The sequence below is a fragment of the Lycorma delicatula genome, chromosome 10 (genome assembly GCF_047948215.1).
Source record: "Lycorma delicatula isolate Av1 chromosome 10, ASM4794821v1, whole genome shotgun sequence".
In the NCBI taxonomy this organism is placed as follows: Eukaryota; Metazoa; Arthropoda; class Insecta; order Hemiptera; family Fulgoridae; genus Lycorma; species Lycorma delicatula.
In genome coordinates, this window is record NC_134464.1 from 76,029,912 (window position 1) to 76,055,963 (window position 26,052).

Here is a 26,052-nt window from a genome sequence, read left to right on the forward strand (position 1 = left end):
TTTTTTTTTTACTGCTTCAACAGTGAAACACAAAAAAAATTTAATTTAGCAAATGCTCCTACTTAAATCCATCTATTTTATTGGTATACGATCAAAAAATACTTGGGATGTATTACAGAAGACCATTTTTGAAACTAGTTGTGGAAAATATTAAATGGCCGAAGTTTGGCTAGAATTATTGTATCCCAAATTTTTTTTAGGTTAAAATGTTTTTTTTTTCAATACATTTTTAAATGATATTATTCGCTACGGACATTACGGCCCTGGATGATTGCTATCCTGGCCGTTAACGAAGATAACCCTGGCCTACCCTCGCAGGACCTACAAATGGCGCTAGACCGTGTCTGCGTGGGGCAGAAAAAGTGAGGATTAAGGTTAATTCGAGGGTTAATTAAGGTAAAAAGTGAGGGTTAAGGTAAGTCGAAGCACGACTTACCTTGATTACATCTATTTTACGTCACATTTGCCATGCGGAGGATTGACTGTCCGGATGTGTACTTCGATGGTGTTTTGATCCCGCAAACGGAGACTGTGCGGTATCTGGGACTTCATCTGGATCGGCGTTTGACCTGGGAGTGTCACGTGAGGATGAAGAGGAAACAGCTGAACGCAAGATACAGAGAACTTCATTGGCTGCTACGAAGGAGCTTAGGCCTCACTTTATCCAATAAGATCTTAATTTATAAGGTTATCCTGCGCCCAATCTTGACGTTCCGTGTAGAATTGTGGGGAACGGCTAGTACTAGTAATGTGGAAATTATACAACGATTCCAGAACAAAGTAGCCAGGGTAACTGCCGAAGCGCCATGATTCACACCGAATAATGAGTTTCACGATTATCTGGATCTCCCGTCGGTTCGTGAGATTGCACAACAGCGCAATGTCAAATACCTGCAAAGGCTTGAGAATCGTGTAAACCACTTTGCAATTAATCTACTTGATAACAGCAGGGACGTCCGATGGTTGAGACGTGCCCATGTGCTCGACTTAGGGTTTGCGTAACAGTTTGGAATCTAACACCGTCAAGTTTAGTAGTGTCGTATCTAATTTCTTGTTACTTATATTATTTTCATTATTTTTATTCTTTGTTATTAATGTTTTTTTTTTTTTTTTTGGACTATATGGTGCTGAAATTAATGGTTTGTGATTTATGACTGAGCTTGAAATTTCATTCTGGACTTTAAGTTTACTTGCAACTATTTATTGTGTATTACTTATTTTGGGAGTTCCTTAAGGACTTCCTTATCACATGCTTTTTATCAGAAAACTTTGCTCCGCAGGTGAGCCGATTGTAATTATAATTGTTATTGGCCAAAAAAAAAAAAAAAAATTATAAATAAATGATATACCAAAATCTCACCTTTTCGGGATAAAAGTTTCGAGTTTCGAGTTGCTCCCCATTAAGGGCTTGAGGATGTGTTGGTCTCAAACCAAAAAATGGATAGATTTAAAATAAGATGTGCAAAATGTAATTATTATATTTTTAACAATTGAAAAGTTATTTAAAGGTATATGAGTTGTTCATTAAATTATTACATGTTAAGGATTTAATACATTGTGCATTTTACTTTTATTCGGTTATTCAATTCCTTCATCCAAAATAGGGGGAAAAAATTTATTTTTAATATACTTGTGTATATTCGTGCGTGCACGAGTGCGTACGTACACACACATATATATATATATGATCTTGCTTAATCATATATATATATATATATATATATATATATATAAAATGGTTGCAAAATAAATAAATAAATATACAAAAATGAGGATATCATCATTTAAACTCATATATATATATATATATATATATATATATATATATATATATATATAACTTATTTTTTGTGTGAATGTTACATAAGAGTAGCCTACAATCTAATTCCTGTTGACCGATACTTTACAGAAAGAGTTTAAAAAAATATATATATAGTATTTAATATTCTGTTTTATAAGAGATGGACACGTAAGACTGGTTTTTAATGTAGTCTTTTATAAATAAATAAGTTTGTTTTGGTTATTAGCGATGTTTATAGAAATCATTTTAAATATCTGAAATAAATCTATAAGGTGAACCGATCGATTAACCTGAAACATTTTAAAGGAAATTAACAATTGAAAGTTGTTTCGTGGATCAATTACAGTTATATTAGTTTTACACATCATAATTCCAAAGCTTTGCTGCAAGAAGGAAAGTATGGTTATCAGTGAAAAAATCTGATGTGGATACCATATGACATCCTTGTACGCCTACTAAATTGTATATACACATTTTTTTTTTAATGAAACATACGTAAAATTTTATTTCATTAATAACTTCTGATATTTTTACATATTTTTTTTTTTATTGTTATTATTGAATTATATCTTAAAATTTATTTTACAATCTGAGGTTAATATATGTAACTCAAAATCAATATATTTCAATTTAAAAAAAAGTTAAAAAAAAGAGATAAAGTCTGATTCGAACCGATATGCCTTCCCCTTGTAAGATCCAAATATTTAATTAATTAAAATTTTATTTGGCTATAACACTGGAACCAATGAAAATAAATACCTTTTATGATATAACTTTGAAAAGCTCTCAGGCTTATTACTGCAGTTAAGAAAATGTCCAAAATCCAAAAATTTGAATTTTGGGCTTTTTTGTTCAAATCGATTGCAACCAAAAGGAGAGGTGATAACCATCATCAGTTACAACAGTTTTAAATCCAAAATTTCTGCATCCTACGGCCAATCGTTTTTGAATTGTGCGAGATACATTCATACGTACGTACAGACGTCACGCCGAAACTAATCAAAATAGATTCAGGGATGGCCAAAATGGATATTTCCGTTGAAATCTGAAAACCGAAATTTTTCGCGATATTTAATTAATGATATTTGCATCTTAAAAGGGAAGGTACTTGGTTCGAATTAGATTTCATCTCTATTTTTTTTTAACTTTAATCTTTTTTAATTTACTTAAATAATCTTTTTTTTAATTTAAATATATTGATTTATTAATTATTATTAACCAGTGATTGTAAAAAAATGTTTACAGCAATTAATAATTCAATAATAACAATAAAATCAAATAAAATATGAAAAAATCAGACGTTATTAGTGAAATAAAATTTTGTGTACTTTTAAAAATTGTTATATGTAATTTAATAGGCATTATTACATTTGTGTGTATGAAATAGATTTGGTGAAACATCTGATTATTTAATATTAATCGAGAATTATAATTTAGAATCACATTATTTTTGGATTTCTAGTTTAATTTCCGTTTAATTTAATTTAATTATTCTGGAATTTCTGTTTAATTTTATCTACATTAAAGTTAACTATAGAGTGACTGAAAAATAGATCCTCACAAGAACAACATGTTGTTCTTGACCGAGGCATACTTGCCCGATCTTTAATAAATTGCAAAAAACTCTTATCTTTTAGTTCATTATTCCTCTGATATTGTCGGACAATATTCTCCCTAGGTCGGAGTTGATGATCATTTCGTTAATTTGGTTTTTATTGCCAATCATATAATCGCTCTTTGGTTTGATATAATTCTTCTGATCTTAATTTGTGTACCGTTCTCTAGTTTTCAAATTTTCTGTCTCTTTATATTCATCATCTATTTTTCAATCTTTTTATTCTTTTCTTGATCTTAACGTTTTCTTCCTCTTTATATTTATCATCTTCTCTTAATCTTTCTATTCTTCCCTTTTTCTCAACATTTTCATATTCATCTTGTCGTTTTTTTTATATATATTTCTTCATGTTATCTTTCTTTTTCCTGTGTGATTGTTTCTGTTTCATTTTTTATTATTCAACAAATAATCCAATAATAAAAACTGAATGCTTTACACTGTAAGGTCAAAATTAACATTTGTAACTAGTATACAGGAGTTCACTAAACGGAATAGTTTAATTATTGTTAACTTTAATTTATACAAGACTCCAGAAATCTGAAACTTTTGTTAATCATCAACTCACGAAGATACAAATAATACTGATCTAGTAATACGAGTAATAAAGGGACTTTTACTTTATTCTAATATTTCATGTAAGATTGGTGAATTAATAACTGTATAAATATTTGATGTTAATAAAAACTAATATTTCAGCAATTGTGTAACTGTCCACTTTTTTAAAGAATTAGAGGATCGCATCTCACTTTCAGATGAAATAAGTTTAAATGAAGTGCAGAAAAAATGTGCATATGTAATTTTATTAGCGTAGAAGGAAGTCAGATGGTGTCCACATCAGATTTTTTTAATTACACCAATATGTATTTTAAATATATATAATAGACAAGATATATAATAATAGATAATAAACAATGTTTAAGCGATTCATATAATAAGCAAAAAAAAAAGAAAAATTTGTTACAAAACTCTTATCGGCCCGATTTCAGTTATTAAACAACGAATAATCATAAGAATTGTATTATTTCTGTAAATGTGATATGTATTGCATATAAATGAAATCGGGCCGGTAGGAGTTTGGTAAAAAAATCTTCTTTTTTTCTTATTACATGAAACGGTTAAACATTGTTTATTATCTATTATTATACAGCTATTGTTTAATATATTACATATATTTAACATGTATTTTTTTAAAGAAAATTCTAAATTAATAACAGATTTTGCTAATAAAAATTTAGTGTCTTACCTTTTTTTATATCAGTATCATTTTGTTAAAAACAGTTTAATTATATTACAGAAATTTTTGGTTTTTGAGCGGAAGTAATGATATCTGCGAGACTCTTACCGTACGGTTTATAATTTCATTGTGATTTCTTTGGATATGTATTACTGGTTTTAGTTTAATTTTCCTTTAAGGTATAAAATGATTCAATAGAAAATACTGAACCGTAATAAATGTTTAATATTAAATATAATGTTAATAATTACTTACGTACTATTGTCCTAGTATGAAAGCAATTTAGACCAATTTTATCTGCTTTAAATCAAACAACTGCGTACCGGTTTTAACTTGGTAAAGCAAGAAAAATACATCTACTATTACAACATTAACCAAAGTGAAAAATTATAAACTCTAGGTTTATAGGTTATTTGTTCGTTTATTAAACAAAAGAAAGGTTGTACTAAAAAAATTTATCACCTTAAAAAAAACGCAACAAAAATAAGAATTAGTCACAGCCGCGGGAATACACACAGTTGTGCGTATAATAAAGATTGATTTTTTTTTTACGCCATTTTATCAATGTGTACATTATTTTCCTATATATTTTGAAAGTACTGTTAATAAAAATACTTTCTCAACTCGACCTTTGCTGACTATATCACAACCTTCCTTTTATTTATTATTCTAAACATTATGTTACCTAACCTGTTATTAGTTTATTCACTTATTGTCTATAATGTTTTTGTGCGTATTTAAACGCATTATTATTCTAATTCAGCGTACTTTAGTACGATTTTTTGCATAGTGCATACAGTGATACAACATATTGCAGAATAATATAAATATTATATATTATTATTTATTAATTTTTGATAACATAATTTTTTTATGATTAAATAACCTATTATTAATTAAGTAGTTATAACAGATTATTGAAAATTTATTACGATTTTACTTTTAAAAAAAAAATCGATCTCCGTGGTGGAGTGGTAGCGTTCCGGCCTTTCATCCGCAGATCCTGGATTTGATTCCCGGCCAGTACATGGTAATTTTCATACGCTACAAAATTCCTTTTCCATTTAATATCCCACCCACAAGCTTTAAGCTTATCTTCAAGCCTATCTTTAAGCTTATCTTTGGGGGCGGTATCTTCAAGTCCACAAATTATAAAATACATTTTAATTGCCTAAGATTTAGATTTGGCTAAATTTAATATCTTATTCGATTAGTTTGAAGAGTCAATTGGTTTTAATCGAATAAAATTAACTTGAATCGATTGGTTTTAATTCGCATCATCCTACCCTACTAAACGGCATTTGTATGTGTCCCCCTGATCTTAGCACCGGAATGTACCGATCATTAACGGAAAATCTCGATTCGTTAGTACATGTCCCGTGATGGTCAGGTGTATACTAGTAAAGGTAATTTTAGGTCGGTATCTCAGAATGGATTTGAGAACGAGCTTTGATAGTGATATGTAAGATTATTGGAAAGTCATAGCTTTAAATTAAATATTTGATGTTTTTGCTAATTTTAAGTTTGCAAAAACATCAAATTTTACTTTGAAGCTATGACTTTCGTATAATGTTACATATCACCATCAAAGCTTGACAAATCCATTCTTAGATACCGTCAAAAAATTATTTTGTACCTTTTAGTGGGTTTAATTTAAGAGTGGTGTATTAAAAATTCTTTTTACATATTTTTTTGTTTATTTATGTGATTGTTTTTCTTCATAAAATAATGAACTATAACCAAAAATTAGGCATCGAAATTTCCGAACACTAGCGGAAAATCCTGATTCATTAGTTTCAATTTCTAGAGTTATATTTCTAATTTTAGAAATCAATTTTCATCAATCAAAAAAAAATAAAAATATTTTTACACAAGAGGTAATCAATTTAAGACACCTAATAATCCCATTCCGAGACGCCGCCCGCCAGGGCAACCCGCCCGGAGGGCCTATTTGTGGAGGCGTGCCATAGGCACGTCCGAGAGCTAATAATAACAATAAAAAATTCTAGATGTTTTATTTTATTTCTGAGTAATTTTTTCTGTTAATCTGTACAATTTCATTTTATTATTGAACAATTTCTTTAAAACGAAATTAAAAATCTAAACAAATAATTTTTAATGCTTATATAATGTTCTACATTATACTTATATAAACATGTAAGAAATTATTAAAAAAAAATCAATTGCCTAATCACTTCTAAACGTCATTACCCATTTTGAAAGATTTAAAAAACAATCTGGATTTATTTTTATTTGAATTTTTTTCTTCAATTTTTTTAAAATCAGGTGTGGTTATTTTTATAGAATAAATAACATTGACTCAGAGAACTACGTTCAATTTAGAAGTATACTTATAAATTGGAATCTACTTATTTAGATATCTTATTAATCTAACCTTATTTTTTTTATTTTTTTCCCTCCCGTGAACCGGATTCCACAACGAAGTACGACACAGTCCGGGGCTGTCCATTTTCTCTATCGAGCCTCCTCGCCTACCGGCAGTACGTCCGGTAGGACAGGTAGGCTCGCCGATCTGTCCTTATTTAGGAATTTACTTTAAAACGTAACATTTTAAAGGACACGTAAAAAAATACTATATTGGTGTTTAGGTCAGTTTGTTTTTAAAACGGTTTTATTTTGATTTTTTTGTTTCATTTTGATTTAAAATATAACCCTATAATAAATGTAGTCTGTTAAAAAAAGTCGTTTAAGAAAATACAAAGAGAACCCTGGGGTGATAAAAAAAAAAATGTAATAAAATGATGTGAAGGGTTACCTAGTGTAAAGTATAAGATCTTGTAGAGTGCTTGAGAATTGTTTAATTAATTTTTTTACTCTTAAGTTTTCCAGTTGATTTACTTGAATATTTATTTGGCGATATTTTTTAATGATCTACGTATCATTACGCTGTAAAACTCCAATCTGGGGATATAAAGAAAAAATAATTAAGAATTGAGTATTTACTCCTTTTTTGAAGTTGGTTAAAAACATCGCAGCATTCGTTTTTATAAACACTGATAAATAAACAAGTAGTATTGATGATGAAAAAATGTATTACATCTCGGATTAAGTGATATTTTCGGATAAATAAATCTTTTATTTGGTTTCAGATTTTAATTTTGTACATTTTATATATATATATATATATAGAGAAAGAGAGAGAGAGTGAGAGAGAGGAGAATCCCCCGTTGCGTCTTCGCCCGCGCTATACAGTTAAAGTATAGCGCATGTCGGTCATTCTAACAGGCATGTTAATGTCTTTTAGATTAATAATGATAAATAAAAATTAAAGCCTTTTCAGTTATTAAAGATATCATTATATTGTATTTTTTTTAGAACAACAGTTTGGTAACTACAGGACTCGAAACTTTGAGTGATCTAAAAGTGTAGGCGGCCAATATTACCGCCAAAGTATTTTTATTTTTTTCTGAGCCACTTATTCTACTACTATGCTTAGGAAGGGATAACAAAAATTCGGTTAAAAAATATAAAATAAAAAAAAGATAGCTTTTATCGGTATTTGGGTAAGAGAGAGATTTTGGAAGCAGATTTTTTTTAAATGGAAAGATAAGCGTGTACGCCTGTATTGAGCTTAATATAAATTGGAATTTTGTTGACAACATTTTAAGAAAATTGATCCCAACGAAACGATCTTGGATTAGATCGTTAAATCCAATCACCAAAGAACACCGGGATTCACGATCTAGTATTCAAATCCGTATAAAAGTAACTGCCTTTACTAGGATTTAAACCTTAGCTCTCTCGATTTCAAAAGATTTTTTTTTTAGCTGAACCTTAGCTCTCTCGATTTCGATTTTTTTTTTTTTTTAGCTGATCTAAGATAATGAGTTCACCAATAAACCAAACCGGTCTACCCCACCCCCTGAATATATTGACCCCAAAATTTTACCAACAAATTGCCCCACATACGCAAGCCTCTTTTTATCAAAATCGGTTTATCCATTCAAAAATTATTAAGCTTCAAATACGTCAACACACATACAATACTACAAATTTTTCTTGTTTTTTTTTGGATCCTTGGATCATGAAACGTTGAGAAATGAAAAAAATTCATACCCCATTTTTTAACTGATTACTATACTTTCCTTCTTATGGTGTAGCTCTAGAGCAATGATGCCACGAAAGTCAAAATAACCATACCTGATTGAAATAGCTATTACTTGAAAAAAGATATAACGGAAAATCGTTGAAAAAAATATTTATTGAGGGAGAACAAAGAGAAAAAATCCATATTTTGATTTTTTTTTTTAATTTCACATTGCCATAAATTGAGAAAGTTATTCTTTTTTCAGTGTTATGAAACTTTTTTCAGTGTTATGAAAAAATTTAGCAATGAAATGAAATTATTTAAATAAGAAGAAAAATGGTGGGAAATAAGAGAAACCTGAATTTTTTATCCTGTTTATTAAGTGAATTTTGTTATTTCTCCAATATTAGGTAGACTTATAAAAATTCGCTAATTAATTTATTTATTTAGTTACTTTATAGACAAGTCTTTACAAAATAAGTAAAATAATCAATTACTTTAGTGGATTTCTAATCCACTAAAAAAAGGAGACATTTCACTATTATAGATCCAGTCTTCTTTTTTTATAATGTCATGTTACTGGGACAAGGTTATGTTAATCTTAATCAATTCAATTCGGCAATGTAGAAGAAGTCGAAATATTTTTTATAGATTATATCAGTTCAGGCTAATAAATAAAAGTAAATAAATAAATAAACCATGAAAAAATAGTTTAAATTATATCCTGTAACTAATAAAATAAAAACAAAGTAATATTTAAATTTGTTTAAAAAAAAAAGAAACAAGTCACGACCAAAAAAAAAAATAATTTAAATCTACGTAAAATAAAACGTGTGAAAGGAAAAATATATAATATGTTATAGAAAAAAATATGAATTGTAACATTAGGTTTGTAATAATATAGTATAGTAATGAATCTGTATAGGATATATATATTAAATATTAGAAAATAAATAAATGATAAAGAAGGTCATAATAATAACGGATTCAGAAAAGGATTATTTATAAATAGATGAAAGATGATTTTTAAAAATGCAACCTTCTCTCCATAACAATGAGATAATAAACGATACATAATTTTACGTCGTACTTCCGTAAGTAAATATATATATATAATGGTATGTTTCATTTTGATGAACCGATTATGATATTGAATAATTACAAATTTATTACGTTACCGTAAATTGAAGGTACTAAGTACTTTCAAGGACACCTACAGTTATTGAATAACAGGTTTTTCGGAAATAATGTGATTTTTTACTTTATCATACCTCTACAGCTAGCTGTCAAGCTAGCTGTCAAGTGGTAATCAGTCAAAAAATGGAGTACAGATTTTTTCTTGACGTTTCATGACCCGGAACCCCAAAAAACAAAAAAAAAGAGTTCGTACGTACGTGCGTTAAAATGTTTGATGCTTAACAACTTTTGACTGGATAAATCGAGTTTGATGAAATTTTGTATTAAATCTGTAAAAAATTTGATTTTGAGTAAAATGTTATAATAAAGTCCACAGAAACTAAATACAAACGTAAAAATTCGAAGTTTATTAAAATCAAAAAATACGGCAATTTTAACTAAATTAAAAGAAGAAAAATTTTAAATATTGTAAAACAAAAGAATGAAATATAATAGAAAAATAATATAGACAAAACAATAAAATCAATTTACAAACAATTAAATAATCTGCTGAAAATGTTCTCCGCCGTAATTTACAAATCATCGGGCCAAATTTCATACAAATCAGTTCTTACAGCGTGAGACATCAAACTATATACATGCCAACATGTATGAGCGTAAGGGATTTTTAACTGTTAAAATTGTACTTTTTAGTTAAAGATGATCAGGAAATTTTTATATCTACAAAATTTGATTATTGTATACTGTGTAGCTATACATTATACTATATTATAGAAAATAAGAGATATAACTCTTTTTTTTAGTATTAATATATATTTTCTGTTTGTAACAAAAATAAATTATTATAACCGTAATTTGATGAAATAATTAAAAATAACGAGTAAACCCTACACATGAACATCAAGTTAAACTCGCTTACCACTGCGACACTGCATAAGCATTTTTAAAAAATACACCAGTACAAAGTTAACATAACTTGAAATTGAGGTTATGTTATCTGTTTTCGACCTTAAATTTAGCGTAACTGAAGAACGACTAAAACAATCTTCATCAAATTTCCACGTGCAAAACCTCACATACACTACTACAGCATACCTAAATTTCAATGAAATTTATGTAGTATTTTTGGAGATTTTCGAGCCGCAAAATTTTATACATGAATGGCATTTTTGTAATCTACATACTTAAAAACGTAAAGAAAATCCATTGTCACCTCCCCAATAACACCATGCGACCAAAAAAATACTTCAATTTGAGGTTACATTGTCTGTTGTTGGCCTTAAACTGAGCGTAACTCAGGAAAGACTCAATGTTCATCAAATTTTCACATGCACAACTTCAGATACACATCATATCTAAATTTCAATCAAATTCATTTAGCAGTTTTAGAGCCACAAACCTTTATTCATAGGCTTATATATATATAAGGGAACCTTTTTCGGGAATCGTGTACCACTTTTTTCCTTTTTTCTTCCAAATCAGTGGGTATTTGCAAAGAAATTATACATGTAATCTAACCAAACATAACCTACGCTCACTAGTCAAGGTTAGCGAGTGCACTTTGAGTTTGGTTAGATTATATTTATAATTATAAGCAATAATTCTTATATTGAACCTCTCTCAGGTACATTTGGAAGACCCATGTTTGAATAAAATCCACAAGTAGAAATAAAAAAATTATAGAATGCTAAGATTGATGGTTAATATAGAAAATTAGTTCTTTTTTCGGTAAAAATCTTACTTGGATATTGTTATATAATTGTAAAAATGCGCGTTTTTATTGGTATTTTTGAGAAAAAAAAGAAAAAGTGGTACCGTCTTACCGAAAAAGCTCCAAATAAGGAAATCCCATTTTATTTTAATTATATTTTCGTACTTTTCATATCTCAAAATTTAAAAAAAGATTAATTTTAATCCCCAATCCCAGCATGCGATCGAAAGTAATATCGTACCTTTCTTCGAAAAGTCTGTAAAAACTAACGTTGCATTATTCTAAGCAGCTGTTAGTAAGGTTATGTTATGAAACATCGTAGCTAGCTAGCATAATAGAGCCAAAGATCATTAATGGTCATAGTACTATAAAAAGAAGAATAATCTTTTTTTCTTTAATAAACAAGTATCTTCTTTTACAGTGACCTTGTTTTACTTTTTTTTAACCCCAGTAATATAATTATTGAAGAATTTAACCCTATAGTAATGAAACCGTTTGATAATTATACAACAGTATACGGTTAACAAAGCTCTGAAATTGAAAGTTAATCAGCTATTCATAAACATGACTGAAAACGGAAGTTCATGTTTATTAAATAACAGTAATTTTATAATTAACTACTTATTACTAAATTTCACACTATTTTTAACCGATCTCTATTACAACCGAATTTAATATCTACTGAAGAAATTTTAACTCTGTTATTTTCTTTCTTAACTTCTTTACGTTGTATCTAATAAAATAATCATTATTATTACATTAAACAAAAACTATTAATGTTAAAAATATAATGCTTTTATAAATGTTTTTTGAAACTCTCTTTTTTATACTGTTTTTATCCCTATTTATTTTGTACTTCTATAATAATTATAGGGTGATCAACTTCAAACGGGTCCGATGTAGAAGGTCTCCGCCCGAAAAGCAAATCACATAATGATTTTATCAATAAATTAAAGAAATTAAACAGAAAATAATGAACTTAAACACTTATATTTGTTAGTGAGAGTTTACTTAACCATTTTTATAAAATATATTAAAAGTGGGCGCTCTGATTAGTGGTGGATATTTTGCTCGTATAATCATAATTATTTTTCATTTCATATCCTTTTTAATCGATCAATCAATCAATCAATAGTTTTTTAATTTTGAAAATTTTCCTCCATTCTCTTACATCTTTTCTTTATCTCTCTTTTTCTGTTTAGCCTCCGGAATCACGCACTTCAGAGATGAATGAGGATGATATGTAAGAATGCGAATGAAGTTTAGTCTTTTACAGTCATAGGTCGACCACTCCTGAGAAATGTGGTTAATTAAAACCCAATCACCAAAAAAAACACGTATCCAGGATCTAAAATTCAAATCCGTATAAAAGTAACTATTTTTACTAGGTTTTGAATCCGGCTTGATCTCATTTATATTTAATACATATCACGTTTACAGAAACAATACAATTCTTATGATTAATCCTTGTTTAATAAATGAAATCGGGCGGGTAAGAGTTTTGTAACAAATTTTTCTATTTTACTTATTATATGGAACGCTTAAACATTGTTTATTATCTATTATTGTATATCTATTTTCTATTGCATATATTTAACATGTATTCTTTTTTAAAGAAAATTCTAAATTAATAACAGATTTTTCTAATAAAAATGTAGTGTCTTGTCTTTCTTTATATCAGTATTGTTTTGTCAAAAACAGTTTTATTTATATTACAGAAATTCTGTTTTGAATGGAAGAAATGATACCTGCGAGACTATTACCGTAGGTTTACAGTTTCACTGATCATAAATCTAATTGTTTTAGATTTAATATGTACAGTTTACTGTCCCTTAATATCTTCAAATTACAATTCTTTATTGTTTAATAGAAATGACCACCAAATAATTTTTGTCATTTTACAATTTTTTTATAGAAATATATGTAAGTTGATGTTCTATAACAAGAGCTTATAAAATAATTATATCGGTCCTTAAAATACAGATAAAAGTTTTTAAAAGTCAGTTGTAATGCATTAGCATTTCCATTCATTATGCCTCTCAGATTGAATTTTAACGGTTAGGCAGTTAAGCTATTTAACTTTGTACAGCCACTTGACAGGTACCACTCTTATCCTTAGAAAAAGTTTAAAATTCACTGGTAGTTACTGATTTTTAAATTCTAAGCATGAAACTGTAACAGGGAAAAAATATTAATTAAAAGATCAAGGAAGAATAGAAGCAAGATATGAGAACTACTAGCTGCAGAGGCGTGCCATAGGCACGCACTCCGCAGCTAGCCCTTCCGGGCGGGTTGTCCTGGCGGGCGGCGTCTTGGAATAGGATTATTAAGTGTCCAAAATTGATTACCTCTCGTGTAAATATATTTTTTTTTGAATGATGAAAATTGATATAACGAAGTTAAATTAGAAATTTAACTCTCGAAATTGATACTAACGAATTGGGATTTTCCGCTAGTGATCTGTACATTCCGTTTTCTACTTTTTGGTAGTAGTTCATTATTTTACGAAGGAAAACAGTTACATAAATAAAAAAGTATATTATTAACTAGCAGACCCGGTAATGCTTCGCTATTGCTAGATTTGAGTATATATGTAGATTAAATGAACACAATTGAAAGTTTGATAAAATATTAACAAAATAAACATTACGGAACTTCACAAAATTTAACCTTTCCCTTTTTCCCTTTACCCTTTCTTTCTTTTACCGTTTGTCCCTTCCCCTCATTCGTTTTTTCCTTTTCCTTTTTCTCCTTTTCCTCTTTTCCCATTTTCATTTTTACCTCATTCCCTTTTCCTTCCCCATTACCCCATTGTTCTCTTCCTTTCACTTTCCTTCCCCAATTTCACTTTCCCTTATTTTCCTTTCCCCTTATCTTTTTCCCTCTCCCCTCTCCCCTTTTCTCTTTTCCCCTTCCCATTTCTTTTCCCATTTTTCCTTTTCCCAGTTTTCCCCTTCTTCCCTTATTACCTTTTTCGATTTTTCTTTTTTCCGATTTTCCCTTTCTCCCTTTTTCCTCGCGCGTAAATCGGTCCAGTAATTTTTTAGTTTATAGCGGACACACATATCGGAAACATTGAAAAGATAATCTTATAATATTTAGTATAGTGTGTGTTGCTTTTACGTTCAACAGATAGCGCTGTTTTAAAAATAAAATTGCGCTGTTAGCGCTGTTTTCACCTGTCACAGCTGTGACATTTTAGGTATGGAAATAGTAGGTATATAAAACACTCGCATATTCGAATGCAGCGTTGTGTCAAAATTTCAAAGCAATCGGTGAAGAACTTTCGGAGATATAAGATTTTGAACAAACTAACAATTACATTTTTATTTATATAGATATATATTTCGTATATATATATATATATATATATATATATATATATATATATATATCGATATTTATGTGATATGCGCACTATATAGTAACATAAGTATACACCTAACCACCACGAGACATGTAGTAACGAATCGGGATTTTCCGCTATTGATCGGTACATTTCGGTCTAATCTAAGGGGGACTAATACATATACAGACCCATATACAAATGCTCTTTAATAGGGTAAGGTTATCTTTGGACTGTTTGTTCTTAAAAGAACCATTTTAGGAGATAAATTCGCCCCCAAAAAATAGCTTAAGGCATCTTCTTAAATGAACGATTGTGTGTTCATGCTGCACACAATCATTCGGTGTACTTTTACTCAGGTTGAGAGACTACCTCTTAAAGCTACATGTATGCGACCATTTAATGATTAAAGACTGCTAAAGAAGGAAGGATGCGGAATCATTACACGATTCATTCACTAATTTATCATTAAATTTTTTATTTAAAAAAATTTTAATATATTTTTAATATAAATTATGTTAAATATAAATTTTTTTATAAAACTTCTGTGATCAACAAAATAAAAATAAATAATTTTATACAAAAGGCAGTAGTTACAAACAACTGCAAATTTATTGTATTTTAAGATTACTTTATAATACAGTGTTACTAATTTCATCATTATTGAACTACATTTTGATGTTACTGTTTTCTCCCAATCATTGACGCTTTTTCTATAAGTTAATAATCATCTGTTTGCTTCTTGTTACTATTATTATTATTATTATTATTATTATTATTATTATTATTATTATTAGCTTATTTCGTCATGTAATCGACTATTCATTTGTGTTTTGTCCCTTTATATCATTATAAATGGAACCATACTTATTTTTTGGTTATGCTGTATTCTACGTTAAATAAACTATATAGAAAGGTTTTAGTTGTAACAAACGATAATTTTATAAAAGGGAAGAAAGGAAACTATGAGTTATTCTATGTACGTGATAATATTAGCTGTCTTTTTTGTGATAACAATGTATCATATATGAAAATATCTATTTGAATGTATTGATTTCATTATATGATATAATTTATTCCTACAAATTATATCGAATAAATATCATTCCGATCACCAAGCGTTTTAGGATAACTTTCCTATAACAAACGTTTTTATGACTTCATTATAAAAAAAATTCACGGTTTATCTTAATTTTGTATTTCCCTTCAAATAAATATAAGACGTGAAAGTTTTTTAACGTAATTATTAATGCTAATATTTTATTTTTACTATGCGAACCTTTAATATGCTTTAACAGGAAAATGAATTTTATTAAATGATTGGTAAAACAAAGTAACAACCTCTTATTGGGAATCGAACCGGAGCTGTTTTAAAAACCAGCATGATAATTGCTACACAAATGGTTCCGTTTTATTTTATGTATATTAGTACATTCTCACACTTTCCGGTTGTTAATACTTTTTTTTTAATTGCCGATAAAATAATAATTTTCAATGTTACTCTGCATAAAACATTCTAGTTCAAATTTATATTAAAAATAAAAAATCATTCCAAAAGAAAAATATTTTAAACTATATACAGTTTGTATCACGAAGTTCTTCCGAAACTTTCATACCCTATTCTACTCGTGAAAATAATGGAAAAAGTTCATATAAAAATATGTTCTAAAATGCTTTGTTTACGAGTTACGGCTAGTGAAAGATTCACTCGTATTTCAGCTACTCCGGTGAAACGAGGTCGTAATAAATTTTTAGGACGTTAATTAAGGAGCACAATTAATAATCTCTTATCAGAGTTATTTCAGGTTATTATTAACCTGAAAGATCTTATAAAATAGATCCCAGAACCACAACCGAAGGAGATTTTGAGAAATCTGGGGTGAAAACCAATAAATGAGGTAAACAACCCTGTTACTTATGTTTGACGTACAATAACTTTGTTAAGTGGGTAATAAACACACAAAACTTTTAAGCAAAACTTGTACAAAATTTTATTATTAACAAAATTGTTTAAGGAAAGTTGAATAAAACAAAGAAAAATTAGAAAAATTAACTAGAGGAATATCTTCAAGCAGTTGCGGTAATTCTTCTTGAACAGAATGCAAGTAGACCTCAGCATTTACACGGTCAGGTAATATGAACGGTCCAAACCCATCGGGTTGTTCTAGTGGTGAACGCGTCTTCCCAAATCAGCTGATTTGGAAGACGAGAGTTCCAGCGTTCAAATCCTAGTAAATGCAGTTACTTTTATACGGATTTGAATACTAGATCGTGGATACCGGTGTTCTTCGGTGGATAGGTTTCAATTAACCACACATCTCAAGAATGGTTGAACTGAGACTGTACAAGACTACAATTCATTTACACTCATACATATTATCCTCATTCATTCTCTGAAGTATTATCTGAACGGTAATTACCGGAGGTTAAACAGGAAAAGTAAGAAGAATATGAACGGACCAAACAGCTGATTGTAAAGAAGGCCACCATACATTGAAACTAAATCGGTGTTGAAAGTTACCTTCCACCGTTTCATGAGGATTTAATTCTGCCCATGTAGCTCATTGCATAGATTGTTGACTGTTCAATTTTTCAAATAATTAATTAATTTTTAATTAATGGTTTCCCCCCTATAGCAGAGCTGCAGGTACAGAAGGGAAAGTATTGTAATCAGTCCAATTTAGGCATATACGGTTTTCACCGAATCTGCACGTTATGACACTTAAAGAACTCAAAAAATCGGATGGAAATTTTCCCGATGTTCGTATGTGTTCGGTGTTAGGTGTCGTACCCTAAGTTACCTTATATCTCCAGAACTACTCAACCGATTTTGACCAAACTTGATCAGATTACTTTTATATATGGGACATTGATGTCATTAAATTTTCAACTTAAAAGGTCAAGAAGGTGAGACTGTAGAGCAATGTCACCCTCGGTATCTTGAAATTTTGCCTAATTAATGTCTTATTTTTCGTAGGCACATTGTTAACAATTAAAAAATAATATTTCCAGAAAAAACCTTTGCAAAATCGCACAATCACTCCAAAAATTCTTTAAATAAAGTAGTGGCTAAGTGGGTATAGTGTGTCATTAGTACCTCATCTCACATAATGAGCGCTAGTGTATCACTGACGTGCAGCTGCTATAGTCGTCTTCTACAGTATGGCCGGGAAGTCACCGTTCCCCTAAAATTAACGTAAAATATGAGTTAGGATATGTGTTTAGAACATACGGTATTTTCGTTGGGCTCGGTTGGCAACAATTTTTTACGTCACACACTGAGTAAAAGACAGTTCTGCTAAATGGGTGACACGAGTAATTACTACGTTGAGGAGCGGTAAGTGATGATTGTATAGGTTCATGAACGACAACATACGAATCAAACAATGAGCTAATTAGCAATATGTTTCGGCAACGCTTTAATAAGCCGGCACCACGAAGTGTAACAATGTTGTCTTAGAAAAACGTGCGTTTAATTAGGCAGTGTTAAAGATAGGTCGCGGAGTGGACGAAAATAACCCGGTTAGACAAATGTGCTGCTGTTACAGTTTACATTGAACAATCCCCAATGAAATCAACTCGTAAATGGTCAGCTGAACTTCATTTACTGCGGACGATAGCAAGATCATTTGAAAAAGGACTTGAAAGTTAGGTCATATCTTTCGATGTTCATCATAGAACTGTCAGATGCAGACGAACGTTGCGTTGTATCCTGCCGGGCTTTATTAAAAAAATTCCCCGCTGCAGTGCACCGTTGAAAGGTGCTTTTTATTGATGAATGTGCCATCTATCGCAGTTTACGTGCCTGAAAGGTGTTGTTTTGGGCGAAAGAAAATCCTTATAAAAGACAGAGTTGGAAAGAAGTCCACCGCCCGTCATTATATGGACTGGAATGACGGCTCGTCGTTTGTTTGGTCCTTATTTTTTTAAGGCTAGTGAATACACACACTTATTTAGAGACGTTGGAGGCATGGTTAATACTACAGTTTCAAGAGAAGGATTTCAAGGAACGAGTATGTCTGCAGTAGTATGGAGCATCTGTACATTTTTCTTCATGAGCCCGCGCGTTTCTGTATAAAAAATTCCAGGACGTTGGATCGGCCACGGTACTCCAGCGTCACCAGCTCGTTATCATGGCCACCACAAAGTCCTGATCTCCCCATACCAGACAGTCTATTATGGGGAATTATCAAGGCACACGTATCTATACTTCGCTACACTACAAATGAAGAATTGTGTGGCATTGTGAGGGACGCCTTCCGTAACGTAACACCAGAAATCCTCCGTTAGATGTCACAGAGGACGTGGCGACGTATAGACACGTGCAACATGAGAACAAACTCGCAGACCCACTGGACCATTAAAATTAATACTATGTATAAAGTGAGTAAATCAAGTAACTCGTTATTATATCACATTTTTCATTTCAATTCTACAAATTTTTAGTTCTAACTTTAGGGGGTTCGATGACTTCCCGGCCACTCTTTATGTTGTAACGTCTCAGGTGAGCGGTAGAATTAAATAAATGAATAATATTTAAAGTGTAAAAAGGTATTTAAAGTGGACGCTAGTACCGCCACACCCGCGCGAATGAAAAATGATATGCGCACGCGCTTTAGTTAGAATCATTGAATTAAATAAACAGAAAATATTATATTTAAATAAAATGTCAAATATTTTAAATTAAATTGTGTGTAAGCCGTGCATCAGAAAAATCCTACAACTGTGTTACCTATCAGCATTTTTTATTTACATCTTATGAGAGTTCTGATTTATGGAAACCTAATTTATCTTTTTTTTACCATTTTTTTTTTGTTTTTGAAAGAAAAAAATTACATAAGTAATTTTTAATTTTTTTTTTATAAGAAAATAAATAGATTCAAAAAAAATCCGATGATTTTGCAATTTTACGATTGTTGTTGGCGGTAGAATTCATTTTTAAACTTCAGTTCATTTTTAAACAGTTCAGTAACATCGTTTCTAGATTTTTTACATTCTGATTAAATTTGTATAACCTAATAGTTATATTAAAATATGATGGAACTTATTTTTTAACTGTTAGATTTGTTATTCTTATCTGTTTATAAATTATGAAACACATAAACGACGAAAGAGTTGTTTTAATTTCTATTGTACATTGCATATACTATGTTTCGTATGAAAAAAAATCCTAAGAAGTATATATATATATGTTGAGATAGAGAGAGAAGAGAATAAAATTATTACACTTATTATAAACCTATTAAAACTTAACAAACTGCTACACTTCCCAACAATCTAGAAGAGTTTAAAAGGTATAATTATGATAATTTCTTTCTTTTTGTTTTTATTCTAATTCTGTTTTTACATTTTTCATTTTTATTTATTCATTGTTTGTAAATGAAGATTGTTATTTAACGTCACGTAATCTAATTTAAATATGGTTTATTTGAAAAGCGTGTCGTGTAATAGATGAGATAAAAGAATAAAAAATATTGAACTGGGACCTCATCTTACAGTACCTAAGTATTACATTAAAATATTTGTTTGTATTAAAATTAGTTAAAGAATGAGACAAATAGAATAACTCAACAATTGATCAAATGATAATTTCTGACCGATTGTTTTTTTATGATTCCTTTTTTTGTGGGGAATAATCTCCGTTGAATATTTTTCTAGATAAAATCAATGGAAGATTTTTTAAGCAGTTAATTACGTTGTCAAAATAGATAATTTTAATTCTTTCTTTAATAATATTAATTAGAACTGGATTTTTATAGCAGTATATATGTATATATAGACGTCCCCATCTCTAAAAAGGAAACCTATCCTAGCCTTTCTTTTTCCTGTTTAGCCTCCGGAATCAATATGTATGAATGTGAATGAAGTGTAGTCTTGCACAGTCTCATGTCGACCATTTCTGAGATGTGTGGTTAATTGAAACCCAACCACCAAAGAACACCGGTATCCACGGTTTGTATTCGAATCCACATAAAAGTAACTGCCTTTACTAGGATTTGAACCTTAGAACTTGCGACTTTGAAATCAGCTGATTTGCGAAGACGAGTTAACAACTAAACCATTCCGGTGGGTTCTGTGAGTTAACCTAACTTTTTTCCCTCTCCCCCGGACCGGATACCACAATGATGCATAACACAGTCCGGCGTAGTGTCCTTTCACTCTAACGAGCCTTCCCGCTTACCGGGATGACAGGTCTGCCACCGGTCGGATCTTATTTAATTTATTGCCTGCCACTAATTCCCGGAATTAGAACTACCAAAAAACACCGGATCCATAATCTACTATTCAAATCTGTATAAAAGTATCTGTTAACCTAAGTTTTTTTTTTTGTTTAACTTCCGGGTCCACCGTTAGGCATGCTTCACAGGATGAGATGAATGATGTAGCGTGTGTGAAAATGCCATACCTGACCGGGATTCGAACCCGGGACCTCCGGATAAAAGGCCGAGACTCTCGAAGTTAACCTAACCTAACTAAGGTGTAATAAATTATTCGTGAAATTATTCCGGTAGCCTGAAAGCGTTGTATATCTTCCATTATCTGGTCGAATAAGTTGTCCCTCTGATGGCAATATTTCCATAGATATTCACAAAGGTACCAATCGAGGAGGTCTCTGTTCGTTTAAAATTCACGCTTATTTTTGCATTTAACTGACGTCCACAAACTCTTTACTGTTTGTATATAGGGCACGGAAACAGAGCTCACAAAATGTTCACTATAGAGACAGAGTAATTGAGTATAACTCACTCCAAGAATTCGAGCGACATTAAAAGAGATTCCCAGCAATCTGACATTATTCTTATTCATAGTAATATACATACTATCTTCTAGCGTTTCTGCCGTTCGGTTCAAAACGGCTTTTAGAAAACACTGACTTACCTTTATACTTATGTTCCCATTCGAAAAGTTCCGGTTTGGAATTTCAGTCAGTATTGATTTTAATAATTTTAATCAAAATGTATAAAACTATTGTTTATTAATACGCAACCGGAAATTTAAGTACACAAACTGTAGTTTCAACTTATATATTACATTTTTGAAAAATGGGAGTATATACAACAAAAGTACTCTTATTTTTATAAAAACGTCTTCTTCTTTGCGTTTTCTTCAAAATGGGCAATGATTTTTGTCGGTGTATTCATAATTTTAATAGAAATAAAACTAAAAAAGGGTAAAATAAAATAATTTTTACTTTTCTGCATCATAGCTCTAAGCTACGCTGCAAGAAGGAAAGTATGGTAATCAGTCAAAAAATGGGGAATGGATTTTGGTTTGCATTTCTCGACGTTTCATGACCCAAAAACCCAAAAACAAACAAAAAATTAATTTTTTGCCGTAATTTAATGCTGTAAATTCCTTATACATAAAAATCTTGAGAATTTTGATTTATTTTTCTTAATTATACTTTTAATACTGTATGATTTTTAAGATATCATTCCTGGGTCAAAGAGATTAAATTTAACACAAATATTTTTTACTTACATTTTGAACTTTTTGTAATTTTATTTTAAATACTTCATAATTAAGGCATTAATATTTTAAAAATCTGGTAATTTGAATTAAAGATTTATCAAATGAAAATTGGGGGAAATTATATAAATTTTTTCTGCTTTTTTAATATTTTTGTAAAATTTATTTTGTGCAGTACAAAAAATATTTTACCATGATTGTTATCGTATATTTGAAACTAAAAAAAAAAGATTCTTTGTATAAAATGTAATTTAATGTTTTTATTTGTTAAAATTAAAATCAATAAATTTTAGGTTTTATTTTTGATGTAATATATATATAGGAACATGATAGGAGAAAGAAGAAAAGTTAAAAACGAAATTTGAATCGAAAGGAGAGAAGAAAGCAGATGCAAAGTGGACAGAACAAAGAAAACAGGAACACAGTCAAGGAATGAAGAGATTTTCGGAAGAGGAATGAAGGAGAAAACTTAGAATCGCATAGTCATGAAACATTCAAATTCAAACACTGTCCTTAAGGGCAAAAGTGATAATATAATAATAATAATATATATATATATATATATATATATACATTTTTAAGCCATACGTAAAAAAACAACCATACCATACGGATTTTCTCTTATTATTTATTTATTAAAATGACTTATGACTGACTGATTTTATGTAGGTAAATTATATGACATTGTTACAATAAGGAAATAAATTTAAAAAAACTTCTTCGTTTTATACATCCTGCGTGTAAGCACGCATTGATGAATATATTTCTAACTCAAAGTACGTGAAAGTTTTACATATACAATATTATCACTAATCGTGAGATTGTAGACTTCGCTACTCCTCTTGTATTAGAACTGGATTAAACAATTCCAGTTTGGAACGGTGCCTAGACCAGACATCCCATATAATGCAATATGAATATCATATTTTTGTTTTTAATTTCAACATTATTATAGATTTATCAGTTTTGTTTTATAAATTTATAAAAAACAAATAAACAATATACTAATTATATAACTTAAATAATATTTATTACATAAACTATTGCTGAGTATTCACAAGTGAATTTGTCTGGTATTTTCACCTCCTTTTATTAAGTAAAAAAAAGATGAAAGTTCTGTGATACCATCAAATACGTGTTTAAGATATGAGCAGATGTTTAACTTAAAACGTGAAAAATGTTTATTTTAATATGAAGTCTTTTGTCTGCGTACGTATACGTACGTATACATTTAATTGTGTAAATCAGAGCTTTATTGTAAGAAGAAATTGTGACTTAAACTAAATATATATTATATATAATTTATATGTAAATTCCAAATTTTAATTCGTATTTTTAATGCACATATAAAGGAAAACCCCAGTTCTAAATAAATAATTTAAATTAAGCCAATTTGTAATTTATATTTTGAAACCATAACCAAATTGAAAAAAACTCTGATGTGGACAACATATGACTTCCTTTTACGCCTAATACATAAACACGTTTTTTTTTTTAAATGAAAAGTGCATAACATTTTAATTCATTAATATCTTCTAATATTTTTTCATTTTTTTTTTTTTTTCATTTTTATTGGTATTGAATTATTCTTTATTGTAATTTATTTTTACAATCAAAGGTTAATTAATTAGTTATTAATAAATCAATATATTTAAATTAATACAAAAAAAAGTTAAAACAAAGGAGATGAAGACTGACTAGAACCGATGTGCCTTCCTTTGTAAGATCCAAATATTTCATTAATTAAAATTTTATTTGGGTATAACTCTGAAAAAAATGAAAATAAGTACCATTTATGTATGATATATCGTTAAAAAGCTGTCAGTGAGGGTTGTTACTGCAGTTAAGAAAAACTTCAAAATCCAAATGTTTTGGATTTTCGGCTTTTTTGGAAAATTTTGGTTCAGTAAATTGTAATTTAAGGGGAGTTGCAGAACTAGATGTTACAACAGTCCTAAATCCATAATTTCAACATCCTATGGCCAATCGTTTTTGAGTTATACGTACGTACGTACATACGTAACGCCGAAACTAGTCAAAATGGATTCAGGGATGGTCAAAATGGATATTTTTGTTGTAACCTGAAAACGGAAATTTTTTGCGATCACAATATTCGTACAAGGAAATAAAAACACATAATATTGAAACTACGAGGGTAAGTCAATTATTATACGTAATTTAGTTATATTTTTTTTAATGTTGGTAGTACTGTCATGTTACGTAGATGACGCATGCGTGGTTTAATTGTTGTTATGTCTAGCAGGTTTGATGCTGCTAGGTTAGTTCCATTATCGCTGCCCTGCCGTTAACCATTGCTGCTCCTCTTTCTGTTTGCACCAAAGAAGAGCAACGTTCAGCGATCCGTTTTTAGTGGTCGGAAGGTATATCAGGGGCCGAAATTCATCGAAGACTTTCGGTACAGTACGGGAACAGTGTGTTGCCGCAACGGAGTGTCTATGAATGGATTGAAAAATTCAAAAACGGTCGCACAAGTGTTACACACGACGAAGGAGCCGGAAGACCGTTTACCGCCGCAAACAAATTTGGTTTCATAAAGTCTGTGCAAGATGGGTCCCAAAACAACTCACACAGTTGCATAAACAAACGGGCTTGGACATCTGCCAAAAACATTTGGATCGCTATGGTAACGAACGGGACATCTTCTTAGACAGATTCATCACAGATTACGAAGCACGGATCCATCATTGCGAGCCGGAGAGTAAACGGCAGAGTACGGAATGGAAACATCCAAATTCGCCCTGCAAAAAAAAGTTCAAGACCCAACTGTCCGCAAGAAAACTGATGCTTACGGTTTTTGGGACTCACAAGGCCCGGTACTGGAACATTATGAGGAAAGGCGCCCGACAATAAACAGTGCGCGTTACAGTGAGATGCTTACTGCCAAGCTGAACTCTGCAATTCGAAGCAAACGTCGAGGACTGCTGTCGAAAGGTGTTGTGTTGTTGCACGACAATGCCCGTCCATATACTGCTGCCCAGACTGCTGAAACGCTCCAGAAACTCGACTTTGAAGTACTGGCTCGTCCTCCATATAGTTCTGATGTTGCCCCTACTGACTACCGCTTGTTTGGCCACACAAAGAGGCATTAAGGGGCCGTCAATTTACCTTGGACAAAACAGTGAAAGAAGCGGTGCATTCCTGGCTCGCAGCTCAACCGAAAACCTTCTTTCATGAGGGCATCAGGAAGCTTGTGAAACGATGGACCAAATGCGTTGAAACGCAAGGGGACTATGTTGAAAAATGATGTACATGTAAGTTTCTTATTTGTATTGCAATAAAATTTATAATTACATTGCGGATAATAATTGACTTACCCTCGTATCGTATGCTATAATTAAAAAAAAAATTTCCAACAAACCTTAAAAATCCTGGTGGTAGGTTTGATATCCAAGTTTTGTCTTGCACTCGGGTAAATTTAATCATCAAAAATTATCTCTACATTTTTGAAAATCTTTATTTATATTATTTTAATACATTTTTATTTATTGTCGCATAAAAATTAAAGTTACTAGCAACTGGCGTGTAACTGTAAATACCGGTAAAAGTGTAGTCTTGAGCATACTCAGGCTGATTATTCCTAACTTGTGTGGTTAATTGAACTCCAACCACAAATGAACACCGGTATTCATGATCTAGTATTCAAATCTAAATAAAGCAACTACCTTAGAA

General features: G+C 30.3%; 1 protein-coding gene across 1 annotated transcript in view; it reads right to left on the bottom strand.

The window, feature by feature from the left end:
• LOC142331586 (uncharacterized) overlaps positions 1–26,052 on the bottom strand; it is a 188,053-nt gene that overhangs the window by 91,051 nt on the left and 70,950 nt on the right. The window lies entirely within an intron of this gene.